At 42.3% G+C, this 23,601-nt stretch overlaps 1 protein-coding gene across 4 annotated transcripts in view; it reads right to left on the reverse strand.

Moving 5' to 3' along the window:
- The window catches only part of LOC149805932 (FAD-dependent oxidoreductase domain-containing protein 2-like), a 100,762-nt gene that overhangs the window by 57,614 nt on the left and 19,547 nt on the right, over window positions 1–23,601 (reverse strand). Inside the window, exon 2 of one of the 4 annotated variants that reach the window (XM_089950719.1) lies at window positions 1,615–1,838. The exons of 1 other annotated variant lie outside the window; for it this stretch is intronic. The gene's annotated coding sequence lies outside the window, so the exon portion shown is untranslated. Of the gene's footprint in view, window positions 1–1,596; window positions 1,847–23,601 lie in introns of those variants that run through there. 2 more of the 4 variants (XM_089950717.1, XM_089950718.1) reach the window with 2 other exon arrangements.

Below are 23,601 nucleotides of genomic sequence, written 5' to 3' on the forward strand. Positions count from 1 at the left end.
TCAGGAGGCTGATTGATTTTATCCGCGATGTCACAATTAACACATACACTCGTGCATCCAAATTTCAGTATTCTTATGGAGATATAGTTCTTAATGGTATAAATCCAACTTATTCCAAAAATTTCATTTCCGACACCATGTTATGTTTTGCTAAATAACACAAAACACGGTTTGGTCTAATTACTTTAACGGCTAGGTTCAGCTGACCTAAGCGAGCTAAGCGACAATATAAATCGGGAAGCCAGAAACAGTTATGTCCCCTGACAAACCAACATCTGCTGAGTACTTTCGTACGACTGTCCTTTCAACAGGTAAATCGGTCAAGAGTTTGTTTACTGAAGTGAACGTGGGCACTAATCGACCGAAATTTTGACCCAAATGTATCTCTCTTGCCGTATAATAGAACACCCTTCAAACCAACCAAAAAACCCCAAACTGCAAAAATAAAAAAATAAAATAATAAAAAAAAAAAACAACACACACACACACACACACACACACACACACACACACACACGAAAGCAACAACAAAACATGCACTACCCCGGGGCTTCCAGTTTTGTGTGTAACCACAGGGGCTCGTATCGTTGTATACAATTGAACAACTCGTCATACATGTACTATATAATCCTACGAGGGATGACACATCTCTCTTCTGGAGCGACCTATATCGACATTCAAGCCACACAGTCAGCTTGTTTGTTGTTTTTAATATCCGGTACAGGTGCAAAATGTGAGGTAATATGAACAAAATCAAATGTATATTTAAATGAACATGGCTTAAGCTAAGTAACAAGGTCATGTAGGATAAGCAACAGCATCATAACATTTATTCTTTCGATAAGAGCACACACCTCTGTAAGAGACGTTAAAGTTTACAAAAATCTTAGAACGTTTATATCTTACAACATTACTAATTTTAAAGCAGAGAAAATAAACTTTAAATGAGATATTTTGTAGATCTGTCAACTCAAGGACGTATTAAACCAGATTGGTCGATCTTTCCACAGAATGTACTGTCCTATGTGTGCAAGCGTTGTTGTGTGTGTGTATATATATATATATATATATATATATATATATATATATATATATATATATATATATATATATATATTTATTGTAGCGGTGCTACTGGTGATGGTGTTGTGAGGTTGTACTTCCTTACAAGGTGTCCGCTTTATTTGGCTATCGTTATCAAAAGGGTGATCGCCCTAGGTATTGATGATCGGATCAAGTAAATATTAAAATAAAGTGTTAAATTATAGATGGAATAAATAAAGATCTGAGCATATATATGAATATATATATATATATATATATATATATATATATATATATATATATATATATATATATATATATATATATATATATATAGAACAGAATGACACAAGCCCCCGTACATAAAAAAAATAATTTCAATCAAGTACATAAACAACTGTGAGAATACATTATACTAGGAAGATACACTTCTCTTTTGAAATAAATCATTCAGCGAATTTCAAACACAAATATATTTATATCAATAGCCGATCTGTTTTAAATGATATAATTGTTTCATCATAGAATCGAATTAACAATCAAAGTCATTGCCTTGTACAACTTCATAACCTGCTTATTCCCCGTTCACTCCAACTTCGCTGTGGCTGTTTTTCTCGGTCTTTTCTCTTTTTTCCTTCTCCGACCTCCCTACTGTATCGCCTCTTTTCGGCCCTCAAACTTTGTGTGGGTACGTGGATACGTAAGTAAGTAGATACGTAGATACATGGTTAAGTAGGTACATGGATACGTCAGTAGATACTTCAGGGGAAACGCCAGTGGATACTTCAGTTGAGCTGTTTGCCCATTCAAAATAAACAGAGAAGCAACCTAAATCTTCTGTCAGTTGTCCTACTGGGAATAGATCATTACCCTCCTCTCGTTACGTCAGATATCGTTCTGTCGGAATTCAAACAGATATCAAATGCTATCTTGTCAAGCTAAACGTTCCATACCATAAACAAACCTAGTTTCATAAGATTAATGTACTTCCTAATGGTTATTTTATACTGACTAAACATTAACATCACACGAGACGTAACAGTTCCGTTCTCGTCTCAATTACACAAATGAACGAATGAAATTCATTACATGGTTATTACGTTATTTTCAGCCAGTAGTGTCTATTGTCATTTTGTCATTCGAGTCTTTAGCATACATGAAATCATCTAAGATCGGTGAATTCAAACGGATTCTCGAAACTCAAATCAACTAAAGTAATGCATTACATTCTTAGATTCCTTTAACAGTCAAGACGACAAATTCAAACAATTCGTCAAACTTATATAAAGAAGATCATTGTACGAATTCAGATAGATGAACTCAATGCAGTTACACTCATATCAAGATAACTGATCGACGGATTTGAACAAATAAATTCAAGCAAATATCAACAATTAAAATCAAGCAAATAAATATACTGGTATCAACGAATTACATGAGATTGACGCAAATACCTTGTGCTTTCAAGCTTTGTTCGCTTCTACCGCGAGAATTGTGTCCGTCGACTTTCCAGACATCCGGTCCCTGTGACAAATGTTTTACGAGAGAATTTCTTCCAAATTCAATTTCGGTGTCTCCTGTATTTTCACTCTTGCAGGAAAATTGCAGACTGACTATATTTTTCAATGAGGGCAATTGTAAAGCTAGGAAATTACGTGTGGGAAACACACTCCTTATTAAGCGTAACCAATCAAGACTAAATATATCTACCGCCTTTTATGACTAGACTCCAAAATTGCGGCCAGCCTGACTGCTAGATTTCTAAATATCAGATCTGGAAAAACTCAGCTTCTGACAGTTCCGATATAAAATCGAAGTTAACGTTCCCTTTTCTAGCCGTCTAACGGTTAAGTAAACGAAGGCTTAATTAAGAATCACTTCCTCTCCCGCCACAGACATTAGAAATCATTACAGTATAGCGATTTAACAACCACATGTCTCCATAAATAAAATTAATTGTTCTCTGGCCCAAAGTAATGTGTTCTTCATAGATCGACATAAATTTGCATCCTTACATATAGCCCCCCACCCCAGAAAAATCAGGGATTTTTACTCTCCAAATTTCGGAGATTTAACCTGATTCATTTACACGTCCTTGGGCGAACCCTTCACCTTAGACGTCCTTGTCTACTTAATCAGTCAGCCCCTACATTCTCGTTGCCCTTAATATACCGTACCTGGACGTGGTACTGCTGTAGAAATAATGACCATCTCATTAATCGTCCATTTGTTAACTTAGCTAGAGCTAAATAGGCGAGTGGTTGTTGGTCAGTTTCTAAAATAAAATTTCATCCATACAGGTAACGTTGGAATTTAGATATCCTAAAGATAATTTCCAGGCATTCTTTCTCAGAGACCGAATAATTGCATTCTGAAGTTGACAATATCCTGCTACTGTATGCAACTGGGAATACGTTTCCGTCATGCTCTTTTAATAGCGCTGCCCCTAATCCTCTATCACAAGCGTCAGTACGTAAGACAAAATCTCGTGTCACATCGGGCAATTTCACTACTGCGTCTGACGACAGTCTGTCCTTCAACGTCTGAAATGCTCGTTCACATGCGTCTGTCCATAAACTTTCGTCGGAGCCTTTTTCCGAGTCAAGTCAATCAATGGGCTAGCAACAGCGCTGGAGTTATCAACATATCGACAATAATGCCCTGCCAGTCACAAGAAAGATCGAACTTCCGTCTTAGTGGCCGGTCATACTGTATTCCTAAGTTGGTTGACCTTTGAACTATCTGGGGTTAGCGTGTCTTCGCTGAGGGTATGACCTAGGTAGGTTAGTTTCTTAAACCCTACATGGCACATAGATGGTCGTGCGGTCAGTCACGTTTGTCGAAGTCGCTCTAAAATGTTTTTCAGCAAAATGATATGATCGTCCCAAGTAGCTGTCGATAAGAGTAAATCGTCCATGAAGTTTGAAACTCCAGTCCCCCTTAACGGTTCAAGTAATTTTCGCATCAGAAGCGTGAAGATACTCGGCGCAATCTGGACCCCGAATGGCATAATTACCTACTGGTAGGTCCCATCTGGAGTTGCGAAGGCAAGTTTTGCTCTGTCTTGATTTCGACCTGGAATTTGCCAGTATCCCACTGACAGATCGATTTTCGAAAAATACTTCGCGTTGGTCACCCCGTCAAATATTGATTCAGGATCAGGTAACAGTTCTACCTGGAATTCAGTGATTCTGTTCAACTTCCTGTAATCGACGCAAAATCTGTGTGTACCGCCTTTCTTCTATATCAACGCAACAGGATTCATAGCTTGGATCTCATCTTGGAAAGTTTCTTATTTCGCATAGGAAAGCGGATATGGTTTCAATTTCACTGGCTTCTCATTCAGTAACCTCAGGGTGAACTCTTCCATCTCCGTCTTGCCAGGTCGATCTGTCAAGACGCTTGAGAAGTCTTGGAGTAACAACTTCACTTTCTTACGCTGCTCTGACGTTAACGTCCCGTCAAGGACAACGTCGAGTTAGGTTTCTTCCCTCGTCAATGGACAACCAGGGAGTACTTTAGCTTCTTCTCCGTTGTCGTCTGATTCTTCAATCACAGCTGTAGCAACCACGAATTCTGTGGGTGTCTCTCAGTAGTGAAGGGGGCCACTATAGGGACAATGGGAATTAGCATTACAGATCCCCCCCTGGGCCACTATAGGGACTATGTAAATTTAACATGGAGAAAAACCCTGGGCCAGTATAGGGACAATGGAATTTAACATGGGAATAGATTTTGGGCTTGTTTAGGGACAAGGGGAATTTAACATGGGAATAGATTTTGGGTTTGTTTAGGGACAAGGGGAATTTAACATGGGAAATAGATTTTGGGCTTGTTTAGGGACAAGGGGAATTTAACATGGGAAATAGATTTTGGGCTTGTTTAGAAACAAGGGGAATTTAACATGGGAGAAAAAAACTACTTTAGGGACAAGGGGAATTTAACATGGGATTTTTTTTAAAAAAAAAGAGGGGTAGGCAATGGAAAGTCATTCTCTTTTCGAGACCTATGAGTGGCCCTGAAAAGGGCATTTGGGTTTATGTTAATGTATCCATTAACATAAAGGGCACCGCATTGGTCTTCTTCTTGTCCTTAGGCTGCGCCTCACTATAGGACCGTAAATCAGCACTCTCTTGAGGCATCCTTGTCTTTCTACGTAGATCCTACGTATCCATAGACTGGTGTCTGTCCTGTGGACAACGGTCCACTTGGATCGGACATACATTAGCATGTCCGTCCTAAACATCATTGAAGACACAAGGGTGGATGATTCAACTGTGGTCCACATCTTGAGGTGACGAGAACAGGTGAATCAATGCAGTGAACAGCGCTTATTTATAGGTAGAGGAAGGATTGAAACGGATTGAGTTCATTCACCAATCCAAACACGCGTTACAAAATTCAGTCAGCCCGCATCCAATCCGAAGAGAGCAGTCTGTGACGTCACGTGGTCTATATAGATTTGCTAGCGCCTGTGTGCAGTCAATCTATGCGACAGTGATTCAACATGACGGAAACTCAGAAAACGATCCACTGGGGTGCACCAGCAGTGGAGACCGCCCAAGGGAACCCGGACTTACTTTCAGAAGAGGTAAATTGGGATTTTGTGGATTTTCTTACCTCGCAAGAATTTGTTGCGGAACCTTCGTCACCTTCTTCATTACCGCAAGTGGAGAATTTTAGACAGAGACAGAAAGAAGAATTGGAGAAATTTATACAACGACAAAAGGAAGCGGAACAAGCTTTTCTCCTACAGCAACAGCAGCAAGAAGAAGAGGTAAGAAAAAAACAACAACAAGAAGTAGCAGCAAAGAAACAAGAGGGTGAAAATCAAACGGTCACGGTACTGTTAGACATTTTAGCGGAGTTAAGAAGTCTGAAACAAATGTATCAGACTTCTTTAACACGACCGAAGAGAATACGACCTTCCCGAGCTACACACGTCAACCCTGTGACTAAGCCGGTCGTACCACCCTTAGTGATTTCAACCAAATCATCATCATCATCAACATTACGCAGTCCAGAAGTAGGCCTTGGCCGTGGCAAAGGCTTAAGGCAGTTAAAGTTGATTGCTTAAACTCACCCCTACACCAAAAAAAGGCCCTTTTCAGGGCCACCCACGTCTCTCGAAAAGAGATACACTTTCAACTGCCAATAACTCAAAAACCCCATTTTACCCCTATAGTACGTGTATATGAGTGCGTGAGTGTAGCTTCTTATTTTAAAATCAAAACTCAAAGACACTTACCTTATATAATTAATGTATTCTTTTCTCAATAGTTACAATCCAATTCACAATTCACAACAGAACACTTTAAAAAGTTCATAGACTTCTTCTATCTCATTGTTTACTCTCTCTGTTTTTTCAATTTCTTCACCGTCACAGTCTTTTCCTCTTCTTCCTCCTCACTTTCTTGCCTTCTTCTTTTCTTCTCCTGTTTCTTTTTCTTCACCTGTCTGCTTTCTTCATCTGAAGAATCCCTCTCTTCTTCTGAAGAATCCCTCTCTTCTTCTGACTCCTCTTGTTTCTTTTTTGGGCAATCTGGAGACCAATGTCCTTTTTCTTGACAATAATAACAGGTATCTTGACTTTTGTCTTTTCTAGCCCCTGTTTTTCTTTTTTGATGGTCTGGACACTCTGAAGACCAATGCCCTTTCTTCTGACAGATATAGCAAGTATCTTGACTTTTATCTCGAAAGGAAGGAGAGTAGTCCGTCGGCTGGTCTGAAGAGAATTTTCTAATGACCCCTCGCAAAGCGCTGATGAAACGTTCGATTTGGCTAGTCTCTTCCATCGTTGTGCTCGGTTAGAGAGTGAAATGAATAGTGAAAGGACAAGACACACACCCTTTTATATATGCTGGTCTGCCATGACTATAAATTAGTCCATGGTGTTTAAACTTGAGTCATTTGACGTTTTTCACTCAAGATAAAACGATCCTAAAGAATAAGAAAGTAAGAGGCAGAAACGTGATCTATCGCCTCGTACTAGGGCTGAAGTCTTGGCACAAATTCATGCCAGTGATTTTGAAGAGGACATGAGTGAACCAGAATCCGAACGCTCTAAACAAAGTTCACCACCCTTAGTCAACCCTGAAAAGTACTATTCCATTCGAGAGACGGAAAAGCGCTCCTCTAGAAAATTTAGAACCACGGCTTACAAATACACAGTGAAGTTTAAAGATTTCAAGGCTGAAGTACCGTTAGAGAAAGCAGAAGGGTTCATCACTGGGGTGTGGGATTCTTTGCTCACCACACTCAAGCGACAATGTCAACCCAAAGAAGACGATCGCTTGAGACTTTCCATACAACACGACGGTTTGAAATCCCCTGTTTGGATCGAGTTTAGCACCCCTGCAGAATTGACTGCTTCCAAAGTCATGGACAAGATTCAACACGTGCAACAATCTAATGACCAGTTTGACATCACCGATGGAAAAGCCACACTGGACATGACCCACGTCTCTCCTCCTCAAGGGACTGGACGCAAAAAGATGTTATTGGTGAACGAGCTTCGCAGCATTAAGCGTAGCCTCGTCCAAATTTACAACCCTCAAGACCAGATGTGTTTAGTCAGGGCTATCGTGGTGGGACGAACCTATGCCAACAAAAACGACACGGCAGAATGGAAAAGAGCCTGGGAGAATATTCGAAAATCAGACCGAGCCAAACAACGAAATGAAGCAGAACTCCTGTTGCAACAAGCCGGACTGTCCAAAGACACACCCTGTGGCATTCCTGAGATGCAAAAATTGCAAGATGTCCTAGCTCCACGATACACCTTGAAAGTGCACCCTCAAGAAGTGCGTGGGCCTCTGTTGTTTCGAGGGAAAGACTTTAAGGATGGAAAATACATTCATGTCTATTATCACGATGACCATTTCGATACCATTACCAGTATCACCGGATTCCTGGGATACAGATATTACTGTGAGAAATGTGACCATGGTTATAATAATCGAGAGCAACACAAGCATTGCGGATTGAAATGCTCAGGATGTTTGGCCTCTCCACCCTGTCTGAGCGAAGGACCAGTGCATTGTTCAACTTGTCTGCGCAGGTTTGTCCGTCCTACCTGTTACCAACAACATTTGAAGACGCAAGGTTCACAGCAAAAATGTGCTTGTCAACTGCTGAGATTGTGCCCCACGTGTGGACAAGGCCTACGTACCAATAATGCCAAGGCACACGTATGTTCAGGAAAGAAAAAATGTCACATTTGTCACCACATCGTGGACTTGGAACACGAATGCTACGTGCAAAAATACCAACCCACACCAGAGAAAGAGGATGGACACAAGAAGAAAGGCAATTTCATCTTTTTCGATTTCGAATGCATGCAAGAGACCGGCATTCACATTCCTAATTTCTGCGTGGCTCATCGAGCGTGCGAGAAGTGCATTCAAGAACCTATCTTCAGTCATTGCCCTCACTGCAGCAAGATTCCTGGAGGACGTGAAAAAATCTTTCGGGGACCGAACACGCTAGCCGATTTCGCCCAATGGGTCTTAGACCCCATCGACAAGACGTGGAGCCAAGAGGACATCGAACGTTACGGAGATTGTCATCGTCATGCCACGGTGATGGCTCACAATTTCTCCGGATACGATGGACAGTTTCTTTTGAGATACTATACGGGACAAGGCACCGAGCGTCCTAAAGTGACTTTGAACGGAGCCAAAATCATTTTCATGCAAGTGGGACAAGTACAGTTTAAAGATTCGATGAGCTATTTGGCCATACCTTTGAGTCGAATGCCTAAAACGTTTGGAATGACAGAAATGGCTAAAGGGTACTTTCCACACTTTTTCAATACGGAAGCCAATCAACACGTCGTTCTACCCCATTTGCCTGAGGCTCACTATTACGACCCTGACAACATGCGTACCGAACAAGGAGAAGCTTTCTACGCTTGGTACCAGGCTCACACCTCGGACCCTTTCGACTTTCAGGAAGAAATGTTAAAGTATTGTCGTTCCGACGTGGACATTTTACGACGTTGCTGTGGAAAATTTCGAGAACTGTTCATGGAACACGGAGGGGTCGATCCTTTGAAAGAAGCTTGCACCATTGCCAAAGCGTGTTCCTTAGTGTACCGGCAACGATTCATGCCTGAATACACCGTGGCTGTCATCAGTCCTCAAACGACCCACTATGTCAAACGTCAATACTCGGTCAAAGCCCTACGTTGGTTACATTACTTGTGCAACAAGGAAGACAAATGGATTCAGCATGCCCGCAACGGAGGAGGCGAAAAGACCATCGGAACGTATTCGGTCGATGGCTGTGACTTAGAAAACCCCAAGATCGTGTACGAGTTTAACGGTTGCTTATTTCACGGATGTCCCGTCTGTTACCCTGACCGTGGCACTAAAAATCAGTTTTTACAACGAACCATGGAAGACTTGTACCAGGCCACTTGTCAGCGACGCCTAAAGTTAGAACAGGAAGGATACCAAGTGGTGGAAATGTGGGAACACGAGTACGATCATCGTTTGAAAACCGATCCCGAGTTTAAACGCCTCGTGGAAAGTTACCAGTTCATGGACCCGCTGAACCCGAGGGATAGTTTGTACCGAGGAAGGACCAATGCCACCTGTTTGCTGTACCAAGCCGACGAAGAGAAAGGAGAAGAAATCAGATACTTGAACGTGTGTTCGCTGTATCCCTACGTGTGCAAATATTGTCGCTTTCCTGCAGGGCACCCACAATTGTTCACGGAACACATCGACCTGAAAAACATTCGACAATATGAAGGCTTGATCAAGTGCAAAGTTTTGCATCCCACGAACCTATACCATCCCGTCTTACCTCACCATTGCCAAGGCAAACTGATGTTTCCTTTGTGCCGAAACGTGCAACCAAGATCAGCCTTGTCAGCACACCCAGGAAGAACGTGCTTTGACGAGAACCTGGGTCAGGGTAGAATTGTTCAAAGCTCTGGACATGGGATACCAACTGTTAGAAGTGTACGAAATTTGCCACTTTCCCAAGACACAACAATACCACAAGGGTGACCCCACTCAGAAAGGCATTTTCGCCGACTACGTGGATGCCTTTTTGAAACTAAAGCAAGAAGCCAGCGGCTATCCTTCCTGGTGTCACACTCCCGAAGACCAAAAGACATTCGAAGAGAAATACTATGAACAAGAAGGCATCACTTTAGATCACATCGAGAAAAACGAAGGCAGGCGTTAGTTTGCCAAAGTGATGTTAAATTGATTGTGGGGAAAAATGGCACAACGTCTGTGTTTACCCAAGACGGAATATTTGACCGAACCTTCCCGCTACTTTCAGATGATTCACGACAAAACCAAATTCATGAAACACGTGGACGTCGTTCGCGAGGATTTGATCTTGGTCAATTACGAAGAAGATCTGGACTTTGTACAAGACGACCCCTTTGGAAATGTCATCATTGCGGCTTACGTGACAGCCCATGCTCGCTTAAAATTGTACGAAGCTTTAGAACTGTTAGGGGAACGCGTCCTGTACTTTGACACGGACAGTTGCATTTACATCCATCACCCGAGTCAACAGCACCCTGACATCGAAGGAGACCGTTTAGAAGCCTGGACAGACGAGCATCCTGACAACAAGATTCTAAGTTTCGTCAGTGGCGGTCCCAAACATTACGGCTACGAATACCGGGACAAACAAGGAGAAGTGCACACGAAGTGCAAAGTGAAAGGACTGACTCTGAATTATCGTACCAGTCGTGTGGTCAACTTTGGGGTACTGAAAGAAGCCTTACACTCTGGAAAAGATCAACACTTTAAAGTGACTACCTATCAACCCAACAAGATTGTACGTTTACCCACTCACCACATCGTCAGTCGGCCCTTGGAAAAAGTCTATCAAATCGTGTACCAGAAGCGAGTGCGACTTCCCAATCATTTCACCTTACCGTATGGACACGTCGGTATTGGTCTGTATATAAAAAGGAACCCTAGGCAAGATCGATAGTTCATTGTGACTACCAAGACCAAGCGAACAAGATGAATACTTTCAGAGAAACACAAAACAAGTTTAGAAAGGCACAATTCAAGTGTGGGGCTTCTGAAGTGGAATGCGATTGTGAGCCTTGCGATGGGTACGATGCTGTACGTTGTGACCTTAGCGATGCCGTAAAGCATCATGGGAACTTTGTTCTCACTACCCCTATCATGGAACGTGATGCTGTGCGTGTCAAACCTGAGGGATGCGAAAGCGATGCCGCTCGTCCTCTTGGACATTTTACTGGGTTTCGTTTTAAAGGGGAATGTTCACCTTTACGTCTACCCCCCTACGGATGTCATCCAGCCCTGAGCAAACTCCTGTCCATGTCACCCAACCCTCATCGAAACGAACCTGTGAAAGACGAATATTCGTTTCCTGTGCGTTTGTCGGAATACTGCGACTTTGAAAATCGTCTTCAATCGTTCAAAGGAAAATGGCCTAAGTATCTGCGAGGACCGACCCCCGAACAATTAGCCAGAGCCGGATTTTTCTACTTGGGCGAAGGAGATAAAGTCAAGTGCTTCAGTTGCGGTGTGTCACTTCACCACTGGGAACCGCAAGATTTGGCCTACGTAGAACATGCTCGATGGTCACCGAATTGTCATTACTTACCCTTAGTGGGACCGAGACATTAAAGTAACTTACCATGTCGTTGACGAAGAAGAAACCAGTTTGGCTAGGAGTCAAATGTTGGACATCACCGAGACCAGTATTTAAACTTCATTTCAAAAACGATATTGAATCATTACATAAAGAACTACAAGAAAAGATTTACAAGGAAGTTCGGCAGGGGTTTGCCAGAGTGAAATCTCAATGAGTCACTGTAGAACTTTTGTGCCGAGAAATTCACAAGAGGAAAGTGAAAAAAGTCAACCAGTGTGTTCGATTTCTTTGGGTCAAGTGTGTATTCGTCCTATTGTATTACTCTAGACCGTTTACATCAAAAGAGTTCAGTGACATTCTTGGACGTTACCCTGAATGGCAGTGGCCAGAAATTACTCACTATGTGGATTACTTTTGCTCTAGGAGAAGACTGTGAACTGTACGGACTGACCTATTCATGGATACTTTACAAAAGAACATTCGTGCTTTGCCTGTGGAGTTGAGAGAAAGGATTTACCGAGAGGTGGTCAAAATACAAGTCAAACGTAAAGAACAGTTGCATCCGTTACGTCACCGGTGTTTGAACCACTGGTACCTGAATGCTATACAAGGACTGATTCAGTTGAAAGTGTTCCATTGGACAGACATTGATCAACGATCACCTAGTTTTAAAAGGGATTCGTTTGCTATTGATGATTCTATCTACTACATTGTAAACTTATTGCATCGAATTCCAGAGGAAGAGTTAACGAATTACCGACATCTTGTACTCAATGTCAACTTAGTGAAAGAGGAAACTGCTGAACGAATTGTAATGTGTAAATTAGTGACTAAACGATTTAAATTCGACACTGAAGTAAAACCATGTCTGTGCAAACGGTACATTTCTTGTGTCAGAAAGAGGATTTAGTATGACCTATTCATGGATACTTTACAAGAGAACATTCATGCTTTGCCTGTGGAGTTGAGAGAATGCATTTACCGAGAGCTGGTCAAAATATAAGTCAAACGTAAAGAACAGTTGTATCCGTTACGTCACCAGATCTTTAACCACTGGTACCTGAATGGTATAAGAGAATGATTCGTCAGAAATTGTTTCAGTGGTCAGACCTTTTTCAATACTTCCATGACCCCGATGATCCACGTGTTGATTATTTTGGTTACTTCGAGATTCACCTACAGCAATACATTGAGGAAGATAAGGTAAAGGATTACCGACATATTTTACGTGGAATCTACTAAGCGGAAGAGGAAACTTCTAAACGATCTCTGACGTTTCGGTTACAGTATGCAACATTTAAATTCCCCACTGGAAAACGAAGATCTCTGGCTTGAAAGTACGTGTATTCTTTTCGAAACAAAGAGACTATAAAAACAGGCTGCCATGCCACGACTTTTATCACATGTAATCCAACAGATTCCGTGGAAGGAACTCAATGACCATATTCAAACCGTGGATCATTACCATCGATTATTACAAGAACTGTATCCATTCAATTTGGGTCGACAAGTGGTGTGTGTCTTAGTGACTTGTTTTCTGGGATTTCGTTTACCAGCCGATTCCTTGTGGACTCTTTACGAACAGTACTTACCACCCATTCAACATGAAAGTGGTACCTTTAAATGTTCACGAGAGACTCCTTTTGCTCAAAGCCGTACGTTTTCATCTGGATACTTCTCGACCTCTACGGGAAAAAAAGATTCGTCAACTTTTAGCTACCGAAGACGTGTATGACGATGTGTGTGTAGCTTGTGACTTACACCCCCATTGGACAGATGTCAGTGCCTGGAAAAAGAGGGGTTTTGAGGCTTGGACCCAAGAAGTGGCCCAGTATGCACGAGAGTTGTGATCCTTCCTTTCAACGTCCAAAGAAAAAAGTTACTTTTCAACCTGTGTTAGTGACGATGCCAGAAGAACCCGTCACCCAGGACAGGACTGTCGTGGACAGACCTGAAAGACCCTTTCGGGAGGACACTTGTGTGACCTTACCCCCTATAGAACTGGTCAGAACTTTACCCAAAACATGTTGTACAGACACTTGTTTCTATTCCACGTTGATGGTTATCATGTGCCTTTTATCGTTGTACTTAAGCCTTTGGCTTTTATGTACTTTTGTCTTTCGTATTCATGTTTAAAACATTCAATAAACGTGTTCTGAAAAAAGTATATAAACTCTCGTCTTGTCTGTTTTCGTGTCACAAGTGACATTCCTGACACTATGGCTACTTCTGCTGTCTCTGCTCCCTCTTCCTCCACTGTCAAAGTCATCGACGAACACTTAGATCGTGCCAGTTGGGAGACTTTGTATCTTCGCCATCCCTTTAACATTCTCATTGCCGGACCTAGCGGTTCAGGCAAAACCGAATTCGTCAAACGTTTGATCGAACATAAACATCATTTGATCGATCGACCACCTCAGCGGATAGTGTGGTGTTACAAAGAGTGGCAATCGGCGTACAGCCTCTTGCGAGAAAGTCAAGGCGATTCCATCGTGTTTGTGGAAGGCATTCCTAAAGAAGACGACGGCATCGTCTCTGACTCCCGTCAAACCCATTTGGTCATTTTCGACGACATGTTAGGAGAAGACGAAGAAGAAATTAAACTGTGGTTCACGCGCAAAGGGCATCACCGTAATGCCAGTGTCGTTTACATCACTCAAAATTTGTTTCAACAAAGTAAAGCCCATCGCACCATCAGTCTCAATGCCCATTACGTGGTCTTGTTTAAAAGCCCTCGAGATAAATCGCAAGTGCAAGTCTTAGCCAAACAGTTAGGGACGCCTTGGCTGACTCGGGCGTACGACGATGCCACTCAAACGCCACACGCCTATTTACTCGTTGATTTGAAACCTACGACACCCGATGATTTGCGATTTCGTACCCACTTATTTTACCACTGGTGCCAAGACGGAGGGCCTGTCCTGTACACGTCTCCGTCCTCGACTTAATTTCACTCCACAAAAAAATCTATAAAAACCTCAGACCCTTTTCGTCTGTCTCACACACATTTTGAACATGACGTCCCTTCAGTCGCATCTTCCCGTCAAATTGATTCGTGCCTTGTATGGCATCAGTCGAGAAAAAAATCCACAAATACGAGCTCGTGTCTTAGAAGCTAGTCTCAAAGAAGTCTTACGATGGTTCACGGTCACGGCACGTCAATTACTCCAAGGAATCATTCAGATTCCTCATCAAACCAAACGCTTTTTTGATCGAAACAAAGTCGCTTTGACTCAACTGGCCGATCCCCGCATCGACATTCAAACCAAAAAACAAATCATTTTGAAACCTGGAGGGAGCGGTACTCTAGGAGGGGTTATCATTCGCTCTCTCTTAAGATGGGATCCTAATGCCCCCAAACTTCTCCCCAAGAAAAAAGTCCAACGAAGCTCCAAGAAGAAGAAAAAGACCAGGTCCCCAAGGAGAACTTCTCCAGTGGCGGGACCCTCCTCTTACCAGACACCACCCCGCAAAAAGAAAAGAAGCTCCCAGAAAAAGAAACAGAGAAAAAGTCCCCAGAAAAAGAAAAGTCCACAGAAGAAAACTAGTCGCAAGAGAGGCACTTCAGCCAGGACGCAACCTTACAGTCGCAAACCACGACCTGCAACGGCGGTGACCGCGTCTCCGGCAGCCTCACGTTCATCCACTTCTCCGTTGATGACACCAAGAACTGAAGAGTACTTGGAGACGTTGATCACACCAAGAACTTCTCCGTTGATGACCCCAAGAACTTCCCTAGTGGCAGGACCCTCCAATTTAGTGGCAGTGGCTGCTGCTCACAAAGTACCTTCTCCCAAAATCAAAGTCCAAGAAAGATCGGGCATGTTACAAAGTTTACTGGATTTGTCCAAGCATGAACTGGCTCGATTTAGTCCGTTGCGTACCCCTGCACGACGTGTCATGCCTGTCCTGAAGTTGATACGGCGTAAAGACAATCAGTGGCGACGCGTTCCAGTATAAAAAAGGCCTGTAACCAAGTAGGGTATCAGTGTTTTGGTGCTCCTGAAGATGTCACCCTCCAGAAAACATCCCTCTTCTAAACAACCCCAAGGAAAGAAAAGGAAAGGACTGCCTCCTCGTTTAGTCAAACATGGGGACATGTTATCTGTCCTGTCCAAATCTTCTCCGCCCCTATGAAAAAAAACTCATTCAATCAGCCTCCAAAGAGGTCATCGATACCGTGTGCGAATGCTGTTTGAACGTCTTGAAAGGCACGATCCCTTTGTCCAAATACCAGAAACAATGCTTAGGCAAACATCGTCACGTTCTTCGCCAAATGGTTCAAAAGAAAATTCCCATTCGTCAAAAGAAGAAGATGTTGGTCCAACGTGGAGGTATTTTACCCCTCTTGTTAGGCCCCTTACTGAAAGGAGTCTTGGGAACCATGTTGGGAGGACTGGTGGGAGCAAGATAAAAAGGCCCTCTGAAGTCCCAAGATCTCAGAATCGACCCCTGACAACCTCATGGAAGGACGAAAACTAGCTTTAGTGCCTTACAAACGATGGATGGATGCACTGTTGAGTCCAGAATTTCGACGTCAAAAGTGTTTTGAGTTTCAGTGATGTTTTTAATTTGTGTTGGGTAAATAATGTTGACCGTGTCCAAATACGACTTGCTGACAGGCAAATAATGTCAGCGAGGACATGGTTTAGGAGATATGTTAAAATCCGCCTTTCGTTCGGTGGCCCCGGTGTTGAAACCGATGGTGACACGCGGATTGCACGCCTTGAAAGATGCGGCACTGACACAAGGCAAAGAATTTCTCCAAAATGTCATCATCGACAAACAAAACCCTAAAGAAGCCTTCATGAGGGCAGGCAAAAATGTCTTGCTGCAAACGGGTAGAGACCTTTTGGGCCGACGAGAAACACCTATAAATGCTCTGCACGCTACCGAGTCAGGCATTCAGCAAGGACAAGGCAGAAAGAGACGACGAAGAAAACACCCTTTCACCAGACTTCACACTTCTAAAGCTAGAAAGACAAAGAAAAGAAGAACCTTTCGAGACCTAGACGTTTTCGATTATTGAGAAATAGAAAAAATGATTCACCGAGAGTCTTGCGCCTGTTCCAAGTCGGAACTGGATCTGTTTGCCATGCCACCTACCATGATGACGATGCAAGAATCCCAATGGGTGGAATTTCACCCTGTCTCCTCATTGACCGATTCCGCTCCCATCGAGTTTGAAATCAAGGGACAGCCCGAAGATTACATCGATCTGAAGAGCAGTTACTTGTACTTGAAAGTCAAAGTTCTAGATAAGAATGGAGGTGGTATAGACGGTGACGAGAAAGTAGCTCCCGTCAACAATTTCATGCATTCCTTGTTCAGCTCAGTGGACTTGTACTTGAATAACAAACTGGTCAGCAGCAGCATGGATACTTACCCTTACCGTGTCTACCTGGAAAATCTTTTGACGTACGGAATAGACGCCAAGAATACTCATCTCAATGCCTGCGTACTATGGGAACATGACGATGCGGGCTAGTTTAACGAATTCGAACCGGATGCATCCAAAACACCACACAATGAGGGATTTGTAGAACGAAGAGACAAAATATTAAATGGACAGAGTCTAGAACTGATGGATCGTTTGCATTTGGACATGTGGTTGCAAGAGAAATATTTGCTGAACGGTGTAAATGTCCGCTTGAGACTGAATCGTAGCAGTACCGCTTTCCATTTGTTGGCTGATAGTGCTGGCGTCAATCCCAAAAGCAAAATCGAGGAGGTCAAACTCTACGTACGACGCGTGGAAGTGTTACCTAAAGTGGGTAACGACATCAGTCAAACGTTGAGCAGAACGGCCGCCAAGTATCCCATACGACGTGTGGAAGTGAAAACGTTCACCATTCCCGCTAGCCATCATTCCATGATCGAAGATCATCTGTTTCAAGGACAGTTACCCAAGCGTTTAATCCTTGGTATGGTCGAGAATTCAGCCTTCAACGGAGCCTTCACTGAAAATCCTTTCCACTTTCAACACTTCGACGTGAAGAAAATCGAAGTCAGTCGCGATGGCAAGACCTTGTGTACCAGACCTTTCGAACCTGACTTTACCAAGAAGAATTACTTGAGATCGTACTTGTCCCTGTACGAAGCCACCGGACAATTAGGGACCAACACCAGTCACGGTATTACGTACGAGGATTACGCAGGAGGCTATGCTTTGTGGGCCTTCGATTTCACTCCTGACCAAGGCAGCGACGAGGGACATTTCCACCCTATAAAATCTGGCCAGATTCGTGTGGAACTTCAGTTTGCAAATCCTCTGCCAGAGACAGTGAACGTCATCCTGTATGCAGAATTCGATAATACCATAGAAATCAACAGTTTGAGAGAAGTCATTCTAGACTATTAGAAGCTATGGAAGACTGTTATCCCTCTTTACCTAGTGGAGAAACTTTGGAGATGGAATGTGAGGAGACCGTGGAAGAAGAAGAATCCCAAGACGACGAAGTTATGATGAAGTCAAGATGGCCAGAAGAAGAAGCGCATTTAGTCTCCTGTTTTGCCAAACACTTGGTCGAAAAAATGACGGAATTGATCAAAAAAGAGTGCTATGGATGTCAAAACGATCATCCCAGTCAAATTCAACACGATAAATGCCTGATGCTAAGTCAAGAAGAAAAATTGGACGAGTATCTGGACGAAGCTTGGAGTCTCATCTCGGACGAAGTCGTGTTGCATCAGTGGTATAAAGACTTGCGTGAACATTCTTGTCCACCATTAACCACTCAAGAGATCCATCGTATCGAAGCTCTCCTGAATCAGAGTGAGGAGACGAAACGAAGAAACGGTTATTTGTCAGACATTTTCAAGCAAAAAGTCAGGATCGAATTGATGACTTATGATTACCTGTGAAGAAGAAAAAAACAAAACATGGATACCTGGGAACTTTATTACCTTTTGAACCACAGTTCGTATACGTCTTCTTGGAATCCTGTCGTCTGTGCTAAAGATGAACTCCCTCATCGCAAACCTCAAGACCATCTAGCTTATGTGATCAACACGGACGACAGTCATCTCCCAGGAACCCACTGGGTAGCCGTCTACTTTCCTCAAGAAGGATGTGTGGAATATTTTGATTCGTACGGATTGCCCCCTTTGGAAGACGATAGCATCGACTTTACGAGAAGAAATGCTCAGACCACCCGATTCAATAATGTGAAATTACAAGGCACATATTCCTTGGTGTGTGGACAGTACTGTGTGTATTTTCTGCATCATCGCAGCCTGGGCTATTCCTTAGAACATTTAGTGACTCATTTTGATCCTCGTTCTTCTTCTAGAAACGATGTGAAAGTAGATCAATGGTTTTGTGACCATTATGCTTATCTTTTGTCTCAAGCTAGGAAACGTAGTGTCCATCAATGGCCTAATCACAATTTCATTCACAACGTTGTCAGCCCTGTTTAAAGTAGTGTTAATTGAAAAAAAATGTTTGTCATTTGAAAAAAATGTTTGATGTTATATTGTTGGATTATTGTTAAAAAATGTTAGAGTTGTTGTTGGTTAGTGTTAAGTGATTTTGAATAAAAAATGTTGTGTTTTGAAAAAAAATGCCTTTGTGGTTTGTTTGGCTATAAAGAATTTTGATTCATGCTCTTTGAGTTCTTACTATCCCTCTCATGACACTCATTGAACGTTCCGGCTCAAAAACCGTAGAGGGATGTTTTCCTTCACGTCCGCGCTTTGACTTTAGGAACCTGGGCAGTTTCCAGTCTAACCATCCATTGTCGACTCATCCTCCTACGAAGATGTGCTCCAAACTAGCTAAGCTAAACGAAGCCTACGTGAATTTGCATAGGGTCAGACACAGTCTGATACCGAAAGCTGAAGAGACAGAGAATGTGAGAATGTTAAAAGTCACTGAAGACCTGATAGAAGAGCTCTTCAGAGAAGAAGTGAACAGGGAGAAAGAAGAATGGACAGAGAAGTACAGACTTCAGAGACAGCAGCAACAGCAACAACAACAACAGCAGCAGCAGCAGGAACCTGAACCTGACAGAGGCTTTGTCGATTGTCGTATCGACACCAAAGAGTTCTTCTTCTCTTTCCGAAGAAGCAGACCTATCGTCAGAAAGTCTATCCTCAGAGGACGTCGCATTCTTAGAAACTAAAAGATTGCCATAGCAAACAAAAAAACAGCCCTTTTCAGGGCTACCCAATACTCTAGAAAAGAAATAACAATCGATTTGCCAATGTGTGTAGGTAGAGTAGTGTGAATATAAACACTGACTCTTTTTTTAAAGTGTGAGTGTATGTGTTTGTGTATAGGATTGTGTGTTTGTAAGTGCTCACGTACATTGGTGTGGATAGTAGATTAAGATCATGTTTTTGGCTGTTTGAGGTGTGGGGAGAGTAGATTTGGGGTTTGATTGGATTGCTTTGCGTATGTGAATAGTATATTGAAGTGATTAATGACATTTTTTTTAGAATAGTGATGGGCAGTATAAAAAAGTGAGTGAGTGTTTGTTTTAGGTCCGCGCGTTTGTTAGGTTATGATCTAGGTAAGATCAATTTTGTTTTAGGGGGATGTTTTCCATCACGTCCGCGCTTTTAGTATAAATTGAAACTCGTTCGGCAGTCTAGCTACCCTTGTTGACTGATCAAGAGAATGAACACCAGACTAGCAAAACTGCTTGAACTTCATGTACACCTGGAATATGCCAGGCGTATAGTGAATGAGCTGGCTGCAGAGGCCCTAGTAGAAGAGGGAAGGATGAAAGAGGAGGAGAGAAGAAACAAAGAAGAGGAGGAGAGAAGAAACAAAGAAGAGGAGAGAGGAAATTTCAGAATCCCAGAGACAGAAAATTGGGATTCTGAAGCCACTTATCCCGCCTCTGCTCTTCCCCCCAAAAAAGTGAAAAGAGACTGGGGAAGAAGATGTGTGTGTGGTGCCAGGCCTGGAAGGTGCCAGCATTAACCAGGTGTCATGGAGTTAAAAAAAAACCCAAAAACAAACAGCCCTTTTCAGGGCTACCCAAACCTTTAGAAAAGAAATAACAATCGATTTGCCAATGTGTGTAGGTAGAGTAGTGTGAATATAAACACTGACTCTTTTTTTTATAGTGTTTGTGTTTGTGTTTGTAAGCGCTGACGTAGGTTTGTGTGGATAGTAGATTGGGGCTTCATTTTAATGCTTCGCGTGTGTAAATAGTAGATTAGGGGTTTGTTTATTGATGCTTCACGTATGTGGATAGTAGATCATATGAAATGAGAAAAGTAGGGATGTTTTCCTTCACGTCCGCGCGTTTTAAGTGATGATCTAGGTAATATCAATTTTGTTTTGGGGGATGTTTTCCATCACGTCCGCGCTTTAACTATAAAGCTAACAGTGTTAGCCATTAGAACCCATTCCACGGAATAAGCAAACAAGAAGATGCCAGCAGCTTCAGCTTTGTATAACAATCTTATGGGAAGTTGGTATTGGATGGTGGATGGATTGAATGTAGCAGAAAGGCTTGAACAGGAATGGAGGCATGCAGTGACAAAAGACTTCGTCTCAAGACAAGTAACCAGCCTCCGCTTAGCAATCGATATTGTGAAAGAAATGATAGAGGATGAGGAGAAGAGAATCAGAGGTTTCATTAACCCACCGTATGTGAAAGTGGGCAAGTTGAAAGAAGCCATAGTTTATGTGACGAGTGTAAGGTGTTTTTTAGAAGACATTGTAGAATGGACAGATTGGTCTTTTGTGAAGTGGGGCTTAGACAAGCTTAAGAAAGCGGAAGAAGTAATGAGGAATGTGATGACCGAAGAGGTCAAGAAGATCAAAGAAAAGTGGTCAAAGGAAAGAAAAGAAGAAGAAAATAGAAAGAAAAAGGAAGAACTAGAGAAACTAAACGCTAACTGGATGAAAATCCAACAGAAGTTCCGAGCCATGGGTCACCCGGACTGGATACCGGAAACAGAAAAGAAGAAGAAAGGAATGATGGAAAAATAAGAGGATGGATAAAGAAGTTAAGGAGTTAGAAGAAGAAGAAGAAGAAGAAGAAGAAGAAACCCAAAGGCCCTTTTCAAGGCCACTCATAGGTCTCGAAAAGAGAATGACTTTCCATTGCCTACCCCCTTTTTTTTAAAATTTAAAAAAAAAATAAAAAAAATCCCATGTTAAATTCCCCTTGTCCCTAAAGTAGTTTTTTTTCTCCCATGTTAAATTCCCCTTGTCCCTAAACAAGCCCAAAATCTATTTCCCATGTTAAATTCCCCTTGTCCCTAAACAAGCCCCAAATCTATTTCCCATGTTAAATTCCCCTTGTCCCTAAACAAGCCCAAAATCTATTCCCATGTTAAATTCCATTGTCCCTATAGTGGCCCAGGGTTTTTCTCCATGTTAAATGTACATAGTCCCTATAGTGGCCGAGGGGGGGGGGGTCTGTAATGCTAATTCCCATTGTCCCTATAGTGGCCCCCTTCACTACTTCTCTCTTTCACGGTAACGTTTCAGAAGATTTGCTTGGTACAGCTTTTCCTTGTCTCCTACCTGGATACGGTAGTTCTGACCACCCTTTTTTCTCCGGAACCACGAATGGTCCCCTCCATGAGACTTGAAATTTGTTGTGCTCTATCAGTGTTCAGTAAAAGCCAGCACCTTATACCATTTGACTACATGAGGTCCCCAACAGGGGCGCCCAAATAATTATTTTGGAGGGGGGACAAACATGTAGTAGTCAGCTACCAATTTTTGCCAGGATACCAGGACTGTATAACAGTATACATTTCTTCATCCAAATCTGACCATTAGCTAGATACAGTAGCTGCGATACAACGATTGTGGCACACTACCTCATAAACTTAGTCAAATCAGTGAAACTGAATTAGGCCTATCTATGACCGAGACTAACACAGACCTGCCAGAATTAGCTTCACTTGCTTGTATCACTGACCAGATTAGCTCAGACAGAAAAAAAACAACATGAGAGGCGACCTGTCGAACGACATCGTCTTAAAGAGGTAAAAAAACTGAGATAAAATGTGGAACGATAGTAACCGTTTTACGGCAAAAATTAACTGATTGTGATTTTACCCATCAATTAGTTTTGCTTTATTACAACAAAATGGTTATTTATTACCCTCTGACGTCATTATTGTATATTGTTGTGAGTTGATGTTGCCCAGCTCGGCCAACACAGTGGCTCATTCATTTGGGTCAGAGTGGAGTCATCAATGGCTTTCGAATACAACTTTGTAAACCTACATAATCTACTTTCCGCCGCTGCATGATCGCGCGATGACGTCGCATGTTTGTATGAAGTCTCGTTGATACCAATTTCCACCAGCACTAACTGCTCCAGCGATAACAGATATAGCGGCAGCGACCATTCCAACATGGACCCCCCTCCCCCTTTCAATGTGGTGCTTATTCAGTTACACCAAGGTCCGCCATGGCCGCGGATGCTATATCACATGCGACGGCAATGATTCCACTGGCGCGTTTATATCGCTGTAGTATTCGTTAGCGTTTGTCGATTTCCTTTCGTAAATGCATTTCTGCGACATTGATTTTATTAGTCCGGAACGCTGGATTATCGCGGTAATTAATGTTTTTATCGGTACATATTAAAACTGTTTTGCTATTGCTGCTTACTTATATTTTGTAACGTTTCAATGGCTTTCTCTTTTTCTTTTTGATAGAAAATCTTTGTCAATCGAAGCTCGTAAATGTAAATAAAACAGCATATGGTGGCTGACCCAGATTAACGTACCATGGGTGAACAACTCTATAGTATCACGGTATTTGCCTAATTTTCCTAATTTACCTTTGGTAGCACGCAGGTATTATATAATAAACATAAAATACAACTTACACACGAGAAGAAATGTCCACGCTTGTACTAGCATATTTCCGCAATAAACGAAAGGATCCAATGATAAAATCGAACACACAAATGTAATTCAATAGTAAATTCACGAATAACAACATCAAAAATTAAAAGTAATTATTATTTA

This window comes from Sinohyriopsis cumingii, chromosome 2 (genome assembly GCF_028554795.1).
Source record: "Sinohyriopsis cumingii isolate HCF-2022 chromosome 2, ASM2855479v2, whole genome shotgun sequence".
Lineage (NCBI taxonomy): Eukaryota > Metazoa > Mollusca > Bivalvia > Unionida > Unionidae > Sinohyriopsis > Sinohyriopsis cumingii.